The sequence below is a fragment of the Calonectris borealis genome, chromosome 8 (genome assembly GCF_964195595.1).
Source record: "Calonectris borealis chromosome 8, bCalBor7.hap1.2, whole genome shotgun sequence".
Lineage (NCBI taxonomy): Eukaryota > Metazoa > Chordata > Aves > Procellariiformes > Procellariidae > Calonectris > Calonectris borealis.
In genome coordinates, this window is record NC_134319.1 from 37,998,816 (window position 1) to 38,018,668 (window position 19,853).

The 19,853-nt window shown below is 50.6% G+C and overlaps 1 long non-coding RNA gene across 1 annotated transcript; it reads right to left on the reverse strand.

Moving 5' to 3' along the window:
- Positions 1 to 2,550: 2,550 nt before the first annotated feature.
- On the reverse strand, positions 2,551 to 5,141 carry LOC142085303 (uncharacterized). The gene is made up of 3 exons (XR_012674606.1): positions 4,939 to 5,141; positions 3,650 to 3,735; positions 2,551 to 3,185 (listed from the first exon to the last, which is right to left on the reverse strand). It is a non-coding gene; the product is annotated as an uncharacterized LOC142085303 (long non-coding RNA).
- Positions 5,142 to 19,853: the final 14,712 nt, after the last annotated feature.

Here is a 19,853-nt window from a genome sequence, read left to right on the forward strand (position 1 = left end):
TAGCAAGGTATGTATACAAGTGCACTGCAACTTTGTCTGCTTGGAAGGAGACCTTTCCCGAAGGAGAACCCTTTTTTGGAAGTTGTTAACGTCTGCACACGATGGCTATCGAGTGCAGCTGCCTAAGAAAAATCAATGCAATAGCTCTGGTAGCTGTGCCTTGCTCTTTCCCTTGTGGTAAGGGGAAAGTTCCAATGCGAAGATAAGCACTCCGCTGTGCTCGTAAAGAGCTGGTTTGGCCGAGAACAGTTTTCTGCCACTTCAATGATGAAATGGCAACGCCTTTTTTTGATGAACCGAGAAGATTTATTTCTATACCTCTAGCCTGTGTTTGGTGGCAAGGTTTTCTCAGGCTGCTTCCTAAAGTCTCTCAGGATAACTTTTAGTCTTCTCGGTCTCTCTTTAGCTTGTGCAGTATCCGGAATATTTGGACCTTGGTGCATACATGTCTCAAGCGGCTGGAGAACCACTCCTCTACTCCTTGTATGCTGTCCTGGTACATGAAGGTTCCAGCTGTCAGGCAGGACACTATTACTGCTTCGTGAAGGTAAAAGTCAACTCTGCGATTGGCGTTGGCGCATGGTGTCCTTCAGTGGTGTTCTCTCTGTGTTTTTGTGTTAAAAATCCTGCAGTTCATCTAAAGATAGCGTTGCCTTTCTTTGCAGGCCGGCGATGGACGGTGGTACAAGATGAATGATGACTCTGTAGGTCTTTGTGACATCAAGACGGTTCTCCGCCAGCGTCCGTATTTACTCTTCTACGCCAGGTAATAACAAGTGTGGAAGGGTGTTCCGAATACACTCCCTCTCCTGTTACTGATCGTGGTGGTGGTGTTCTCCTGTGGTGGGTTTTGCTTTCTGTCCTAGGAGAGAATGACTGTTTGTCTAGTTAAGTTCTGTCTGTTCTGCAGTTTGCCCGCTCCTTTCTTCTCCCTCCTTGTCCGGCACTAAACTCTTGCGCTGGTGTAAGTTGCTGGCTGTCTGCTCTCTGAGACTGGCTAGCTGCGAAAAGAGGCGAAATGGAGGTCCGAGAGGGTATAAAGATGAGTTACTGCTCTGAAAGGGACAGACGTGGCTGCAAGACTGTGATCTCATTTCCAGCTTCTAGTGCTGGTTCAGGCTTCTGCGTGTCACACCAAGTGCTGCCAGACAATGAAAGGATGAGACTGAAGGCACGAGGAGGCTGCGAGAACAACCCTAGACTAAGATCACTGTTGTTTCTCCAGGCACCATGATCTGAGCCCTGGAGCAGGTGCTGAATGCCAAGAGACAAAGAGCACTTGTGGGGCAAAGCTGGACCAAGTGCAGAAGAGTCCATTTTCTGGCGTCACCGTGGGACTGAGGCATCAAGAAGGTGGAGAAAATATGCAGAGGACCCAAAGGAAGAGACAAGCACGGGACTCTGCAGGAACTCCCCCTCAGCGCTGCGGCAGGAAGAGAGCGCGCTCTGACTCTGAGCAGGGGGGGAAGCTGAACAGAAGCCAACCAGACTGTCGCCTCCCAGCCCGAGGCGCACTCGCCACGCAGAAACGCAGAAGCGCGCTCACCGTCAGCCGGCGCCTGGCAGTGGGAACCTGTGCAGCTCTTCCCACAGGGAGAGAAACAGCCCCCGTGAATGGCAGAAGCTCCAGAGGGGAAAGCGTGCACGGCTTGAGCGGCCACAGAGCAGACACGCAGCCTGGCTCGGTAGGTGAGCAGCAGCCGGGGAAATACTCACTTGGACAACGTGCGCTCCCACCAGTGCCGGTTCACCCAGAGCCTGCAGGCTCTGGCCAGGCACACGGAAAAGAAACGTGCAGAAAGAGGAAACACGCCTGTGCAGAGGGGGATGAAAGTGCACCCAAAAGAAAGCGGTGAAAGGCAGAAGCGAGCATTCTGGTGATGCAGAATTGAAAAAGAAATGCAAGAAAGTGAAGAAGAAAAAGAAATCCAAAGAGAACTCCGGAGAGGAGGACTAAAAAGTAAGCATTTGCAGCATCACCAGCAAATGTTGCCTCACTCTTTGCCACGTGTTTCAGGTGCATGGCTTATGGACAGAAGCGTTCAGTACTTGTGACGGAGCTTGCCATCACAACCTGCAATTTACCATCAAAGGCCGCAGACAAACATTATCATAAGAATGCTAATCATCAAACTTGACGTTTAGGATCGAAACAATAAAATTGCATCATAACCAAATCCAGTCCTAAGTGGTGCTTCTGATTTCTGTAGAGAGTTTGACCATGTGAGAAAGAACAGAGGGCTTTGGGGTTTTTTTGAAATTTTTTAACTCAAGACTTCCTTCATGAAAGCACCCGTGTGATCCAGAAGGGTGGAAGCTTTCTACACCTACTGAGCATATTAAATTAGCACGCAGAGATCTCAGGGAAAAAAAATGACCGGGAACAGAGCATCTTCAGCGCTGCTCGATTAGAGGCTCGCGTCGCCTTTGTGTGATTCATGTTGTCTTCTCCAGCTACTCAGCCACCAGTAACATCACAAGCACCTGAAAAAGCAACGGGCTAGTTCCTGCCACGAATGACATCACAGGCACCTAAGCAGGCCATGCGTCTTTTCCTATCCAGCTGCTACTCAGTCACAAGTGATATCACCCGCATCTGCACAAGTGATTTAAAAACTCCTACCCTATCCATTGCTCAGCAGCAAGTGACACCACAAGTACCTGCAGCAGAAGCCAGGTTCCTGCTCCTTCCCCGTCAGCTGCTCAGCCACCAGTGTCTTCACAAGGACCTGCACCCTCACTTTCCACATGCCATCTTTGTCACCTCCATCTCTACCTTGTCTCCTGTCTCTCCGGGCTCTTCTCTCTGCCAGGCACTTTCCTCAGTCACTCCATGACCTCCCAATGCCTTTTCCTGTTATTGTGCTTCTGTGGCAGATGTTACCTTGAAAGCACTGTCCCAGCCACGTGACCTGCACCTATTTCTCTTCTCCCTCTGCTTCGTGCTCTGGCTGTTTGATGCATTTTTTGACCTCCTAGGCCCTTGTACCCTGGCTCCCTCCTGCTCTTAAACCCTGCTCCTGCAAGAGAAGGGGCAATCAGTCAGTGTCTCCTCCACGGCATCTTACCTGCATCTCTCTGACATGCACATCTGGCGGGAACTGTCACCATCAGCCCCAGCTGTGCGTGAAGTCTTCTCCTGGCACAGGCGCAGCTCTGGGTGTGCTCGGTGTGGAACACGGCTCCTGAAGGAGAAGAGCAAAACTCAAAGTTGCTCCTGGGCAACGTCCTGCTGGGAGAGCTGATTTGAAGGCAGGTGTGCCGCAGGTCCTGAGGCTGGTCCAGGGGTGCTCCCTGTCCCCCAGCTCGGCCACAGCTCCCACATCTGGCTCCTTCCAGCAGGATTCTGGAAAGCCCGTTCCCAGCTGTGAGCGCCAGGCCAAGGGCACGGGGCAGAAACAGCCCCCACCCCCGAGGGCCCCAGCCCCCAACTGGCCTCTGCCCCCAAACTACTGAAACTTCCAAACAGGCTCTCCCGCTAACTGAATTACCTTCAGTTTTCAGAAAAGAAACTGTATGCTTTCCCTTATACCCTCAGACTACCGCAGTAATTAGCTGTATATTATCTGTATACTGTAATTCTGTAATGACCACCAACCTGAAAACCCTCCAAAGCATGGATGAGAAGCATCACTAACTACGCACCCACCTCTTAGTCCTCTTGCAGCAAGGAGACAGTGCTCTGTGACCGAGCACTTCTGCATGGACACCTCTCTCTGACAGGAGACTGCCGGGCTGAAAACAAAACCAAAATCTTAAGTTGTCTTGGCTCCAGGGAAAGCAAAGAATTTTTGATACCGATACAAACAAGTTCAAGAGAAAGCAGGATAGTGGAAAAGGTGGAAAATGTGATGTGTCTCACCCACCTTTAATTTCAGAGGAGGTTTCAAGGGTGGTTTTTTTTTCTCATGCACAGCACAGGTGAGGAAGCACACACCTGCCTTTTAAGGAGAACTGAAAAGAGTAAGACTATCAAGTCCGTGCAATTACTCTTCTTTGCAGGACACATGACTCCTTTTTTTACATCTCAGTGGAGAGCTTTAATTTACTACCACTAAGTTCTGATAAGGAAACAGCAAAACGTTCTCTGTAAATTTTTGAAAAGAATAGTAGACTGTTCATATAAACTGTAAATGACTTGTTTCCACTGTCAAAGGTTAGAACGCTTTTGAGTATCTTTGCCATCTTCATCTTCTTTGCCAAGACTTTCTTCTGATAACGCTCTAACTACAGTACCTCAACATAACATTAAACTCTTCAAATATCCTTGCAGATTCTATGAAATCCAAAATGCCCTACATGGATGCCTACAGGTTTTGCTATTACCATCACGTTTAAGCACCAATCGATCCTACCAAACCTACAACCTGCAAAACCTGGAGACCAATTTACGAAAGACACATGACGGAATTTACAAGCGGCACAGAGGAACATACGCATCCATCTTGTTCTGTCCTTGCCAGAACTGCTGGGTGACCTGTCATCAGCCTCAGTGACTAACAGCAGGCAGGACTCTCTCATCTGGCTTAGCGCAGATGCAGCTCCTAGGAAAACGGCTATTTCAGAAGTCAGGTCTTGTGATTTTGGGAAAGCGTTTCAAGGAAATGTTTTAAATACTCTAGAATGGTAAGACTAAGCATGGTAATCTCACTCCAAGTCCTAGCTCTGCCATAGATGACATGAGCAATAACTGGCAAGTACCCGTTATTACTATTACTATTACCCGTTATTACTATTACCTATTACTATTACTACCTTTGGTAGTTTTTTTCATGAAAGATGGTAAAAATGCAAAAAAACAGGGTATAATTATCTAGCGGGTTCTCATCGTAATACCCCCCCGCATTAATAGCTGGACACCAGGTAAGGAGTGTATGTGCTCTGTTCACCTACCTACTCACTAAAACTAAGTAAATTTTAGTCCTTGGAAAGCACTACCTTTCTTTTTTCTTTTTTCTTTTTTTTCTTTTCATGAAAAGGGTGGCGCTGCTTTCTGAATTCAAGATGAGGTACATGGAGTACACAGACAGCTCACTACGTATCTGAACTCCCAAGTCAAGCTCACAAGCAGGACGGATCATGGCACTGATCGGCTGCATACAGGCCACCTGAAAAAAACCACACACACACACAAAAGAGAAAACTTCTGGGCATGGACTGGAAGTCACTGGTTCAGGACTTCTAAGGAGGCCAGAAGGTAACACAAAGCCGCAGCAGAAAAAAAGCAGTAAAGCCAAAGGCATTTCAGCCACACCAAATTCATCCCACTTCAAGCTCTCCAGCTCCTGAGTAAGATTTCAAGTGCCATGTCCACACAAACCTGAGGAACTACGTACCTTCAGCGCCACCGAGGTTCCACTCCCCAGGCCAGCCAAGAGGGGTTTGAATCGCTCCACCCCATCTGTTTCTGCTCTTCCAGCAAAAGTCTCCAGCACCTGCTCACAGCTGCAATGAGAGAGGATCAGCAGCTACCCACAAGCCAGGGCAGGAGGGCGCACGTGCAGACCAATTACAAAATGAAGAGAAGAGCCAGAGGCAGAAGAGAGACTCCACAGAGAGGCCAGTCGAAAGCTCAAGAGCAGCAAAAGGCAGAATTTCTGTCACCACGTCCACGCCTTCGCGTTGAGGCAGAGGGTACACAGAACCTTCACTGCATCGATCATCAGACAAGGGACTTTGATATCAACAGCTCTCGCCAGGAGCAGCACCCCCTCTTTTGTACCCAGCGGTGTTTGATTCCAAACTGAAAAGAAAGGAAAGCTGGAATTCATGTCCGAGACTAAGCCAGCTCTAAAGAAGAGTGAGATGGGAATGCCTCGTGATTGACAATGCTCTGAGGAATAACCATGAGAAAACACTTGTTCCAAAACCTTGTCCAAACCCCTATGTTACCCTTGTTTCGGACAGGGCACAGAGGAGTGACAAGGAAGGGAGCGATGCATCTCAAACCACACGCTGCCAGCAAGAGAAAGCCTTTCAGGGAAACTTAAGAAGCCTCAAAGGAACATGTGGACTTGGGAGGAAACAGAGACTCTCCGTTTACCCAAGGAGAGCGCGGAAGAGCACACAGAGGGACAAGGAAGCGCCCCAGCTCATTCACGGGAAAGGGAAAACAGGTGTCCACTGCACAGGAGTGTCAAATAATAAAAATTTTAGAAACCCACAGATACACAGAAAGACAAATGGGAAGAAATACTGAAGGGCATCAAGCCCTCATACGTAAGTTAAGAGGCATAATCAGAGAGGAGCAGAGAAAGCCACAAAAGAGGGCAGAGCAGCCAAAGTCCCACAGGCCTGTACAAATACACGGAAAGTGTTTTGTAAGTCCCAGGAAAGTATGTGATGGTGATGGTACCAGGAAATGTACAGTAGGAGAAAAAGCAAAACAAGCAACGGGACGGTATCAAGGATTTACTAAAGAGCAGGAAACTTCCAGCACTATTTTCCCTGCCCATTCCAGCAACTGCTCTGAGATAACTGGGCAGACACCATGCAGCGGGAGCTGTGGCTGTGTGAGGTTGTCTCTACACACTGCACAAGGCTCTTACCTGCTTGTGCATAAAGCCTTCAGGCACTGGATGGTCTCTTGTCTGCATCATGTACTATGTGACCTGCGAGGAAGAAAATCAGCGAGCTGACAAACTTATGGAACAAGACACCTCCTCTCTTTCCTCCAGAGCTCTTAGGTAAGGCGATGATGAGGCCCTCAGCACCCACAATCACACCAAGATTCCACCTTAATGGACTTTCAAAAGACGGTACGATAGGTTGTTTATGCAGGAAACCACCAGACTGAATTCCAATACAGCCAATATTCACACTGCTATCAATCGCCCCCCCTACTCACAAGAATCCCTCAGCTCAATCCCAAACACCTCCTCCCACCATCTCCATCTCAGAAGAGATCTTTAAGCCCCCAAGCAAACCACTGCCTCATCGCATCGTGAGCAACCTGCCCTGATCCTCTTTCTTCTTCCCTCCCGCCCTGGCCATACCACCCTGAGCTGGTATTTTGTTCCCCCCTCACACAACCAGACCACATACAGACACAGTACTAATCCTGCGTTTGAAAATGTCTGCGGTCACCAGGGACCAGTCTTCCCCAGCCTCACCACTGTGTCGTGGTGAGCATCACTGAGGTAGCCGTCATCCATTCTCCTTACACCCTGGGACCAGGATGGCCACCCCGCTGGACACACTGGGAGAACAATCACGTGGAGAGGAAAGGGGTTGCCATTGGACCGTGAAAAAGCCCAGGGCTGAACCAGGTTCTCCAGGCGCTACAGTTCTTGGCCTGACCCCAGGAGTAACCAGTCCTGAGGAGCCACGGGGCAAACTGCAAATACTATCTGTTGGTCAGTTATTGCAGTATGTTCGGTATGATTATACCAGTCAAATTCAAACTCAGTAGGAAGAGGAAGAACACAGGAAGGTTAAGAACACTTGAAACACAGATGGACGCAGAGCTCCATGTCTGTGGGGCTGCGCCAGGAGAGCCAGGAAGAGCGTGGAGCAGCAACGAGCCTTGTGGCTTTCTGGACACTATGACAGACACTCAGCAATGATGCCCACGCGATCAGCTGCTCGCCCTGCAGCACCTTTTCCTCCTGGAGCCTTTTCAGGTCTCCAGCAGAGTGGCCGTCAGGACCGAAGCTCTGCACCCAGCTGTCAGGAACAGACAAAATCATCAGCACACACAAAAACCCCACGCACTTTTGCACGGCCTCCACCCTTCCTCACCTCTACTCAGCCATAGCGCAGTTCCCAAGGTCAAAGCTCCCAGTTTCTCACTGATAGCCCTGGTTTTGTCCAGCGTCCCAGCCCACACCCTTCCCCACCTCACCTGATGGGGCTGCTGCTCAACCTTGCTGCTCCACGGGGCTCTTTACGGGAGCTGTCTGTGGGTTTACCCACGGGTACCTGAAAGAGCGAGCAGAGCCACGTCTGTCCCTCTTTTACAGGACGTCCTCTTTTGCCTTCAGCGTGGCTGTGCTGGTGTCACGCTGTACAGCACAGCACCTTCAAACCCATACTGCAAGCAAAGTATCCCTCTCTCTAGAAGACCCATTCTTCTCTTCCTACCGTTTACATTTAACGACATGAGGTATTTAAATCCCATTTGCTGCTCTTCTGCCTACAAGAGGGCTAGCACTTCATTGTGTGTTCCAAGAAATCCATCTTATATTCTGCTTCCAAGAAGCTGTCATTTGGGCCAGTTTATGGCTCCGGGTAAGAAGGCTAAAGCCAAGGAATTTCCCTAAAATCTTTACCTTGAACTAGCACAGCTACAAGTCCTGAGATGTCATAGATGCCCAAACCTCTCAACCACTTTTTTCTTTTTAAACCAGAAGCTACCTTTGAAAATAATGAAGGAAGTGTAGCAATTTCCCTGTCAAGAGAAGAAGCTGGCACTTGTCCATCTCCTGGTATTCTGGCAATAAGTTTCTGTTGAACAGGAGGGTCTTCCTCAAGTATGATGAGGGATTTTTAACAGGTATATCTTTGTATATTTATCTATCTTTGCATCCGTGTGCGTGTGTGTTTGTACCCGCTAGCAAATATAGTCTGCTAAAATCTTATGATTTATCTTAAGATCGTGAATGAACCTCCGACTGCTGCTAAACACATATAGTCCCTTAGACATAAACCATTGTCCGAGTCTGAGATTAAGATTGGATCCAGCTGGGTCTTCTCTGAACCTCGTGACTCAACGGGAGGGTCTCCCTTAATCTTTCTGTCCTTGGCCTCTCTATAAATCGTCCCAACTCAATTGTAGCACGATACCCAGCTTTCGGCTGGGATAGAGGTAATTTTCTGGCTAATAGCCGGTACAGTGCTGTGTTTTGGATTTAGTATGAGAATAATGTTGATAACACGCTGATGTTTTAGTTGTTGCTAAGTAGTGTTTACACTAGCCAAGGGCTTCTCAGCTTCCCATGCTCGTTTCCTTTGTGCGCTTCATCTGTGGAGTACGTGACAGAGTGAACCTTGCCGTCGAACTCTGCTAAGTCATGCTTTTATCAATTTCTATTAGGATCACTTTCTGCTGATAGCTTCGACAGCGATTCCTTGAGCGGCCTCTAAACCGCTCATTCGTGATAGGCAGGAGCAGGCCCCTGGCTTCTGCAGGTGCACGTGAGGTCACTGGTGACCCATCAGGTGGTAGGGCAGAAGCAGGGCCCTGGCTTGCGAAGGTGCTTTTGAGGTAACTGTTGTCCGAGCATGCGATTGGGAATGACAGGACTCCTGGCTCGTGCAGGTGCTTGCGATGTCACCGGTGGTGAGGATGTTTCAGACCAGGCGCAGGCCCCTGGCTTGTGCAGGGGCTTGTGATGTCTCTGGTGCAATGGTAGTTTAGAGGGCAGCAGCAGGCTGCTGGCTTTTGATGGTGCTTGTGAGGTCATAGGTGGCTGAGTGTGTGAAAGGGCAGGAGCAGGCCCCTTGCTTGTGCGGGCACTTGTGAGGTAACTCGCGGCTGAGTAGCTGTTTGGGTATGAAAGGACACCGGGCTGTGCATCTGCTTCTCACGTTCCCTTGGCCTGGGCAGCTGACTGGCTATGACGAGTTACCTGGCTCGTGCAGGCGTTTGTGAGGTCATGAGTGGCTGAGTAAGTGATAGGGCTAGAGATGCTGCATGATCCTAGTAGGTGATAGGACAGGAAGAGGACCCTGCTTTGTGTAGGTGCTTGTGATGTCACTGGTGGCTCTGTGGCTGATTGGGTATGAGAAGTCACCTGGCTTATGCGGCTACTTGGGATGTCACTGGTGGCTACCTGTTAGGGCAGGCACAGGCCCCTGCAGGGTTCCAGTGCTGGTGATTTCACTGGCGGCTCTGTAACTGTTAGGGCAGGAGCATGCACTGTTGCGAAGCAGTGGAATGCACCTCACTCAAAAGAGAGGAGCAGCGATATGTTTTACTGAGGCAAAATAATAATTTGACAGAGTTCAGGAAGTTCGATGGAATTTAAGAAAGTTTATCAGTGCTCTGACAAGGTTCAGCAAGCTTGATGGCAAGGTTCACCTTACTAATTACTGCATGGAAGAAACATGCAAAGGAAAATCGAGTTAGAATGATTTACGTAGAGACTGGAGATGCAAAGAGTAAAGAGGACCTGCACAAGCCAGGTTCTCACGCCTGCCCTATCAGCTACTGAGCCACCCGTGACATCATAAGCATGTGCAGGACCAGGATTCATTCAATGTCCTATCAGCATTCCCGCCACCAGTGACATAAAGACCTGAACAAGCCAGGTTCCTGCGCCTGTCCTATGAGCTTCTAAGCCACCAGTGACATAAACACCTGCACAAGGCCGTTTCCTGCCCCTGCTCTATCAGGAACTGTGCCACAGCTGACATAAACACCTACACAAGCTTAGTTCCTGCACATGCCCAATCAGGAACCGTGCCACAAATGACCTCGGAAGCACCTGCATGAGCCAGGTTCCAGCACCTGCCCTATCAGGTACTAAGCCAGGCGTGACATAAACAGCTGCACAAGCCACGTTGTCGCACTTGCCATATGAGATGCACAGTTCACCAGTGACATCAAACAGCAGCATAAGCCTGGTTCCCGCTCCTGCAATATCAGCTAATGTGCCAGGCGTGACATCACAAGCCCCTGCACAAGCCAGCTTCCGTTCAATGCCCTATGAGCATTCCTGCCACCAGTGACATCACAGGCACCTGCCCAGTCACGAAATGTGTCGTAACTGACATCACAAGCCCCTGCACAAGCCAGCTTCCGTTCAATGCCCTATGAGCATTCCTGCCACTAGTGACATCACAGGCACCTGCCCAGTCACGAACTGTGTCGTAACTGACATCACAAGCCCCTGCACAAGCCAGCTTCCGTTCAATGCCCTATGAGCATTCCTGCCACCAGTGACATCACAGGCACCTGCACAGGCCAGGTTCCTGCACCTGCCCAGTCAGGAACTGTGTCGTAACTGACATCACAAGCACCTGCACATGGGCACCAGCAGCCCATCTCGTCCCTCCTCCCAGAGCCACCTCTGGCCAGGAGGAGCTCAGAGAGACCTTCGAGAGACACTGACCGCTCTGCTGGCCCACCCACCTGCCCACAGGCCCCTCCAGGAAGAGCTTTAATCCCTGTTCAGCTGTTGGGATTGCCTTGGAAAAACAATACTCACTTGGTACCAACAGGCTGAAAAGCCAAAGCCAGAATTAAAAACACGTGTTGAACTTGCATATGTAATTCATGGGGTAGTTTTTCTCTCTACGTGTAGAGTCCATTGGTGGAAACTGGTAACTGGCGGGACTGGTAAGAGCGCAAGTGTTGCGCATCCAGGGAGCCCCTGGCACTCGGGCTGGCACCTTTTGGGCCATGAAGCCCTCCGAGGACCCAGGCAGCAGCGCCTGCGGAAAACGCAGACAGCTGCCTGCAGCTGCCTGCCTGCAGAGGGGCCGCCTTTCACCGGAACGAAACTGAGGGACAAGGAGCCCCCAGGGCCCGGCGGCCGCTCGCCCCATCCCCGCCAGCCCCACAGCCACAGTGCCACCGCAGACCAAAGCCAGGTACGGGGTTGTGCTTGGGAGGGGACCACGGCGCAGCCTCCCCGGCCCCTGCCCCGACGGGACACCGCCTAGTCAGGAGAAACGCCCGAGCCGGGACTGGAGGGAAACGAGAGGTGCCGGGGCAGGAGGGACTGGGGGGCAGGCAAAGGCTGGGGCAAACCGGGACCCCAGCTGGGCAGGGCAAAAATATCTGCTCCAAGCGGGGCGGGGGCAGGGGCAGAATGACATGCCCCATGGGGGGCCAGGGGCACAAAGACATGCCCTGACCAGGACAGGGACAAACCAAATGCCCAGGCAGGGCGGGGCAAAACTAGCCACCCCAATTTGGGCAGGGGCATAAAAGGCCACCTGAGCAAGGCCACAGTAAAGCCAGGTACCCTGTGTGGGGAAGGGGCAAAACGAGCCTCCGCAAGCAAAGAGGGGAAAAACTCAGCCGTCCCGAGAGGGACATGAGGAAAGCAAGGCACCCGAGCAAGGCTGTGCCCAAACTGGATGCCTCAAGCAAAACATGAAAAGAGAAAAGCCTCCCCGAGTGGAGCAGGGGCAAAACTAACTGCCCTGAGCTGAGCAGGAGTACAACTAACTGCCCTGAACAGGACTGGGGAAGAGCAGATGCCGCGAGTGGGGCAAGGGCCAAACCGAGCAGTTCAAGCGTGGCAGGAGTTACAACCAGCTGCCTCGTTGGGGCAGGAGCAATACTCACTGCCCTCCGGGCGAGTCAAGGGGCTAAACCAGATGCTAAAAAGGCACCCCCAAACGCTTTTCAGAGCTCCAGGGTGAGAGAGCGGCTGGGTGGGGGCCTGGCAGCCAGCCAAGGTCCACCCAGCACGGTTGCTGAAGGTGCTTCTTTGGTAGCTCTAGTTCAGAGTCAGCCTGTGGTTGAATCTTGGGGGGCAGATAAAATTTATTGGAAATGAAGCTGTAAGCGATCAGGTGCTTTGCTACATGAGTCTCACGGACACAGTTCCTGTACCTGGGAAGAGTGGAAAAGAAACCCTCGGCAACCCGAATGTTCCAGCCAAAGCTGTGAACAGGCACGCTTACAGCCCGGGGCAGGTTTTTATTCATCCGGCTGGTGCGGCTCAGGGAAGAGGCGGGAGCTCTGCCAGCGGACGTACGGCCCTTCGCCGGCAGCGTGTGGGGAAGCCCAGCGGCTGCCGGCTGCCGGAGCTGCCCGGGCTGCGGCAGCTGCGTGGTCACGTGGCTCAAGGGGACACGTCCCCGTGCGGCCCCATGTCACAAAGGGGCAGTCATGCGGCACCCGCCCGGCGCTTGTGAGCTCACCTGGCCAGGCCTTGGTATCCTGACAAGCGGGTCAGCGAAAGCTAGTTGGGCTGAGCTGGCCTTCGGGATAACTCGGCTCCTTCCTTTGCTACTTGCGTGCCTACTTTTTCCCAACCATTTATCGTTTACTGCCCGCTTCTCTGCAACTCCCACCCTCTTTCAAAGGTGATTATGATTTGACTTTCAGGACAGATCATAGAGTAGGTAGATACGGGATAAAAGTATCGGCTGGTCTATACCTTCCGAGCTCTAGGCTTAGCTCTTACACCTTTATAGGCTGGCCAGGGCTATGGGCAGAGTTTCTACTTGCTAATTCTTAGTTCTTTGCCATATCCTAGGACAGGGAAGTAGGGGGGTGGCAGTGTAGTCTGAGGCGTTGGGCTCAGCCTAGAATGACAAGAAGCCCACCCTGACTGATGCGGTAGGAAGGGAGACAGAAAAGGAGCACGGCAAAGGCAGCCGTTAAAGCAGCGGCTGAAAGCCAGTCACTCCTGCATACAAGGTGGGCAAGCGTGGGCTGGAGAGCCAGAGGGCTCTGCTGCTAACGCTAGCCACAGGTAAGCGGCAGCTCCTCCTCAGAGAAGGTGACGTGCAATGCAGTCTTTCAAAAGGGCCTTGGTAATTGCTGTCAACTGGAGTCCTGTGACAGGGTCAGTAGGGCCATCAGCCTGCAGCTCTGCAGCAGTTACAGGTACCGCTGGAACACTTTGGATAGCGGATGCTGTTGTGCAGGTTGTGCTTGGGGGGGGTTTAATCGTTTTATTGAGCTACAATTATTTCTTTGCCATCAGGTGACGGGATTGGCGCTGATCGTCTCTTTCTGGAGCGCGTCCTGACATCCTTTGTCATCCCAAACTTTCCCCTCTGTTCCTGAGAGGAGCGATGGCTGCAATGGGGAATGACTCCCGTGAGTAACGGCTTCACCAGCAGGCTTGGACTTTGTGAATCCCTAAAGGCAACGGACGTGGCTGGTGCTCCATCCCTGAACGTGGATGTGCTGACAACCTAGAGTGAATTCTGGGGTGTTTCCTGAGAGCAGCCAGACTTACCCAGGCGTTTTCAATTCGACACAGGAAAATGCATTTTGTCACTCCTCTGCCACTATGTGCAAGACTTTGAAAGATGACATTGCTCGTAGAAAGATCTGACGTCAGTAGGGTTACTTTCTGTGCTAGGGACTTGCTTGTTTTCATCAAGTTACAATCGGGAAAAGGGAAGACTTGCCCTGATAATCCAATTCAAGACTCTAGAGGGAAAGGAAGGTAGCCTGAGGCACAGAAATCAGAGTGTGGGTTTGTTGGACTTTCAGCAAAGTAAGCAGGGGAACAGACTATTTTCCAAAACTGTTTCTTGCGATGGCAGTGTCAGGCTTCCCCCGATGTTTCTGTGTTGGAGGTTAGAGCTGGTTGTCCTGGGTGCTCCTGTACAGAACTCGACTTTTCAAATAGGCTTTCAGGCAACAATATCATCTCATCTCTTTTCAAATGTCATTTCCCTGCAGTCATTGCCGAGGGAATGGCTCCGCCACAAAGGATCCTCTGTCCCCCGGAGAAGATTTGCATGGAGTGGCAGCAAAGACAGAGAGCTGGAGCAGGACTCCATAACCTGGGCAATACCTGCTTCCTCAACTCCGTCCTGCAGTGCCTGACGTACACTCCCCCTCTGGCCAACTACCTGCTCTCTCGTGCGCACGGCCAGTCGTGTGAGTACTTTTATGAACTTCTCCTTGTAAATTTGTCGGGCACTTCCCAAGGATTCCCAGAATCTCGAATTTGATTTAGGAGAAAAGCATCCCGTCTTTGTCAGCCCCCCGAGTTGGTGTTCTTTGAACTCTCAAGCTAGAAGCCTCTTGTCCTACCCCGGTGTGTTCATCTTCAGAAAGGCACCGCTTTCTAGCCCCGGGTCTCGGGCCCTTTTCCTGCACGTTAAACTCTCTTTGCTTATTGCACAGAAAACTTCTGTCAGTTAAGCATCCCTCTGAAGACAGTTTCCTATGCACTAAAATGTCCCGGGCTTGTTGGCACATTGGCACCTTGGCAGAAGAGTGGAGACTGTTCTTGTAACTTCAAGATCTCCGTTAGGTTTGCCATTGCTATGGTACTTTGCTAACCTGAGAAGCTTGCTTCCCTCCCTCCCTCTTCAGGTCGTCAGCAAGGCTTCTGCATGATGTGCATAATGGAAGCGCACGTTAACGAGGTCCTGCATTCTTCAGCCAGTGCCATCCAACCTAAGGCTGTCATCCGGGTCCTCAGAAGTAAGTCACTTCAGGTGCTTTTACACGTTTCTTCCCTTCTTGTCAGAGAGAACTATTAACAACTTCTGTCTTAGGAATAGGAGAACATTTCCAGCCTGGCATGCAGGAAGATGCCCACGAGTTCTTAAGCTACACTATCAATGCCATGCAGAGAGCTCGTCCGAGTGGAAGCAGCGAGTAAGCACAAGCAAATTACCTTTGCAGTGTTCCTGAGCCCTCTGGACTCCTTGATGTTCTCCCATCAAGGAAACCCTATGCCCAGAGTTTTCACACAAAGCAAAACTCTTGGAGGAGGTAACTCTCTGCCTTACGATTTGTTTCCAGCTTGGGCATCTCTTCTCAAGAAACTACCATCGTCCATCAAATATTTGGGGGCTTTCTGAGATCCAGAGGTACTTTTTAAAAATATTACCGTCCTTAGAATCATCTCTGGCTCCTTCTCTCTTTGCGGTAAACAAACTTCTACTTTCTAGCATGCAGCAGTATGTCCAGTGCCTCTAAAGTAGTATGTGTTGGTTGTTGAAACGGGCAGAGTTAGTCTCCTTCCCAACCTGAGAAGCATTTCTCTTTGCCTTCCAGTAACGTGCTTGAGCTGCAAAGCCGTTTCCGACACCTACGAAGCATTCCTTGATATTCCTTTGGATATCAAGGTAAGATGGTTTGAAATTGTGGTGCACAATGTTTCAAGACCCCTGCAGGGGGCCTAGTTTATCTCCAGTAAGCTCCGTTGATTTAAAACTGTGGGCTGTTACCACGCAAGAGCTTGGTGCTGGATGGGGAGGGAACCGGGCTTCTGGGCTCCTTCGGTGGAAGTCCTGTAAACGGCCGCCCCGTGCTGGGTGTCAGCTGGGCAGAGAGTAAGGATGGCATCTACAGCCCTGATGACACTGCCATACCACCCTGCTTTGGACTACCTCAATGCGCCTCTGATTGCTGCTCGGATGGCTTTGATTGCTTTTGCTATTTTTGACCATGCGTACCACAGGCAACTCTGGTACCGCCCAGGGGTAGCTCTTTCTTGGGATAACGCTGGCACCACACGGGTAGCTATTTCTTGGGATTTTGGGTTTCCAGGAGCTTAGCGCTCTCCTTTCTTTCTCATCCAGGCAGCCTCATCTGTCACTGAAGCTCTGGAAGACTTTTTCAAACCTGAGCAGTTGGATGGTGAAAATGGCTATAAATGTAGCAAGTAAGATTATTACTAAAGACATCTTCATAGTAGATACTGGGTTACGGTATTGCGTGTCCGGGAGCCCTAGTTACATTTTGACTTAATTGAGAAACACAGTCATGAGACAGCCTGGGTTTTTTCTTTTTTTTTCTTTCCCATACAACTAATCCACCCGAGTCATCCGGAACTTGGAAAATAATGCACTTGTTTCTAACACGGGTAATTTTTTTCCCTTCTGCCTGAGTATTTGGAAAGCTTTGATGAGAATTTTCTTCCTGGCATTGTCTGCCCTGGAGGTGGTCAACCTTCCTAGCTATGAAGTTGCCCGCTGAACTACCCCCATGGCCAGAAGGGAGAAGACACGTCCCATACGCAGTGGTGAGCTGAAGCGAGGAAGAGCTCTGGACAGTGATTTGGCAACAGCAGCTGCCTCGAGAAAGCAATCAACAGTTTCATTTCCAAGGCTTTTTGGATGCTTGCGTCTCTGTCCAGGAGACCTCAGTCCTTGGAGCAATAGCAGCCCCTGCCGGCTCTCTGAACAGTGTCGTTCCTAGTTCTTGTAAAGACTGTAGACTGCTGCTCTCCAAAGTGAGCCACCCTAGACCGAAGCTACCTTCCGTGAGAGCGTACGGACTTAAGGGGTCTGAAATGCAAACCTGCGCATACGATAGTTGGGCAAAACAAGCCTTTACGCAACCATACGTGGATGGGGGGTGAAGCGGGGAGAAGATTGGTTGCAACAGTTGGGTCTGTGCTTGTTTTCAAGGTGTGAACAGCTGGCCACTGCGTCCAAGAGGCTTGCGATACATCGCTCCTCCAATGTCCTGACAGTGTGCTTGAAGAGATTCGATCCTTTCTCTGGCAGAAAGATTAGCAAGGTATGTATACAAGTGCACTGCAACTTTGTCTGCTTGGAAGGAGACCTTTCCCGAAGGAGAACCCTTTTTTGGAAGTTGTTAACGTCTGCACACGATGGCTATCGAGTGCAGCTGCATAAGAAAAATCAATGCAATAGCTCTGGTAGCTGTGCCTTGCTCTTTCCCTTGTGGCAAGAGGAAAGTTCCAATGCGAAGATAAGCACTTCGCTGTGCTCGTAAAGAGCTGGTTTGGCCGAGAACAGTTTTCTGCCACTTCAATGACGAAATGGCAACGCCTTTTTTTGATGAACCGAGAAGATCTATTTCTATACCTCTAGCCTGTGTTTGGTGGCAAGGTTTCCTCAGGCTGCTTCCTAAAGACTCTCAGGATAACTTTTAGTCTTCTCGGTCTCTCTTTAGCTTGTGCAGTATCCGGAATATTTGGACCTTGGTGCATACATGTCTCAAGCGGCTGGAGAACCACTCCTCTACTCCTTGTATGCTGTCCTGGTACATGAAGGTTCCAGCTGTCAGGCAGGACACTATTACTGCTTCGTGAAGGTAAAAGTCAACTCTGCGATTGGCGTTGGCGCATGGTGTCCTTCAGTGGTGTTCTCTCTGTGTTTTTGTGTTAAAAATCCTGCAGTTCATCTAAAGATAGCGTTGCCTTTCTTTGCAGGCCGGCGATGGACGGTGGTACAAGATGAATGATGACTCTGTAGGTCTTTGTGACATCAAGACGGTTCTCCGCCAGCGTCCGTATTTACTCTTCTACGCCAGGTAATAACAAGTGTGGAAGGGTGTTCCGAATACACTCCCTCTCCTGTTACTGATCGTGGTGGTGGTGTTCTCCTGTGGTGGGTTTTGCTTTCTGTCCTAGGAGAGAATGACTGTTTGTCTAGTTAAGTTCTGTCTGTTCTGCAGTTTGCCCGCTCCTTTCTTCTCCCTCCTTGTCCGGCACTAAACTCTTGCGCTGGTGTAAGTTGCTGGCTGTCTGCTCTCTGAGACTGGCTAGCTGCGAAAAGAGGCGAAATGGAGGTCCGAGAGGGTATAAAGATGAGTTACTGCTCTGAAAGGGACAGACGTGGCTGCAAGACCGTGATCTCATTTCCAGCTTCTAGTGCTGGTTCAGGCTTCTGCGTGTCACACCAAGTGCTGCCAGACAATGAAAGGATGAGACTGAAGGCACGAGGAGGCTGCGAGAACAACCCTAGACTAAGATCACTGTTGTTTCTCCAGGCACCATGATCTGAGCCCTGGAGCAGGTGCTGAATGCCAAGAGACAAAGAGCACTTGTGGGGCAAAGCTGGACCAAGTGCAGAAGAGTCCATTTTCTGGCGTCACCATGGGACTGAGGAATCAAGATGTAGAAAATATGCAGAGGACCCAAAGGAAGAGACAAGCACGGGACTCTGCAGGAACTCCCCCTCAGCGCTGCGGCAGGAAGAGAGCGCGCTCTGACTCTGAGCAGGGGGGGAAGCTGAACAGAAGCCAACCAGACTGTCGCCTCCCAGCCCGAGGCGCACTCGCCACGCAGAAACGCAGAAGCGCGCTCACCGTCAGCCGGCGCCTGGCAGTGGGAACCTGTGCAGCTCTTCCCACAGGGAAAGAAACAGCCCCCGTGAATGGCAGAAGCTCCAGAGGGGAAAGCGTGCACGGCTTGAGCGGCCACAGAGCAGACACGCAGCCTGGCTCGGTAGGTGAGCAGCAGCCGGGGAAATACTCGCTTGGACAACGTGCGCTCCCACCAGTGCCGGTTCACCCAGAGCCTGCAGGCTCTGGCCAGGCACCTGGAAAACAAACGTGCAGAAAGAGGAAACACGCCTGTGCAGAGGGGGATGAAAGTGCACCCAAAAGAAAGCGGTGAAAGGCAGAAGCGAGCATTCTGGTGATGCAGAATTGAAAAAGAAATGCAAGAAAGTGAAGAAGAAAAAGAAATCCAAAGAGAACCCCGGAGAGGAGGACTAAAAAGTAAGCATTTGCAGCATCACCAGCAAATGTTGCCTCACTCTTTGCCACGTGTTTCAGGTGCATGGCTTATGGACAGAAGCGTTCAGTACTTGTGACGGAGCTTGCCATCACAACCTGCAATTTACCATCAAAGGCCGCAGACAAACATTATCATAAGAATGCTAATCATCAAACTTGACGTTTGGGATCGAAACAATAAAATTGCATCATAACCAAACCCAGTCCTAAGTGGTGCTTCTGATTTCTGTAGAGAGTTTGACCATGTGAGAAAGAACAGAGGGCTTTGGGGTTTTTTTGAAATTTTTTAACTCAAGACTTCCTTCATGAAAGCACCCGTGTGATCCAGAAGGGTGGAAGCTTTCTACACCTACTGAGCATATTAAATTAGCACGCAGAGATCTCAGGGAAAAAAAATGACCGGGAACAGAGCATCTTCAGCGCTGCTCGATTAGAGGCTCGGGTCGCCTTTGTGTGATTCATGTGGTCTTCTCCCAAGTGCGATATCTGGTGCAAGAGAGACAAGGAAACCAAGGCATTACAAGCACTGCCACTGATGGTCCTCATCAACAGGGTCATCTTGTTAAGAAGATGGGTTTCCACTCTTTTTACTCCTTGTTTCGGTGAAGAAGCTGGTTTCCTGGCAAACTCAGGCAGTGGAGTTTGAGTAAAAAAGACAACACTTCACCTTGAAGATGCTCCTGCAGTGTCCCACAAGAGCTGCAGTTCACAGGCCTTCTGGCCCCTTTCTGAGCCTGTCGCAAGGCATCCTGGGTGTGAAATC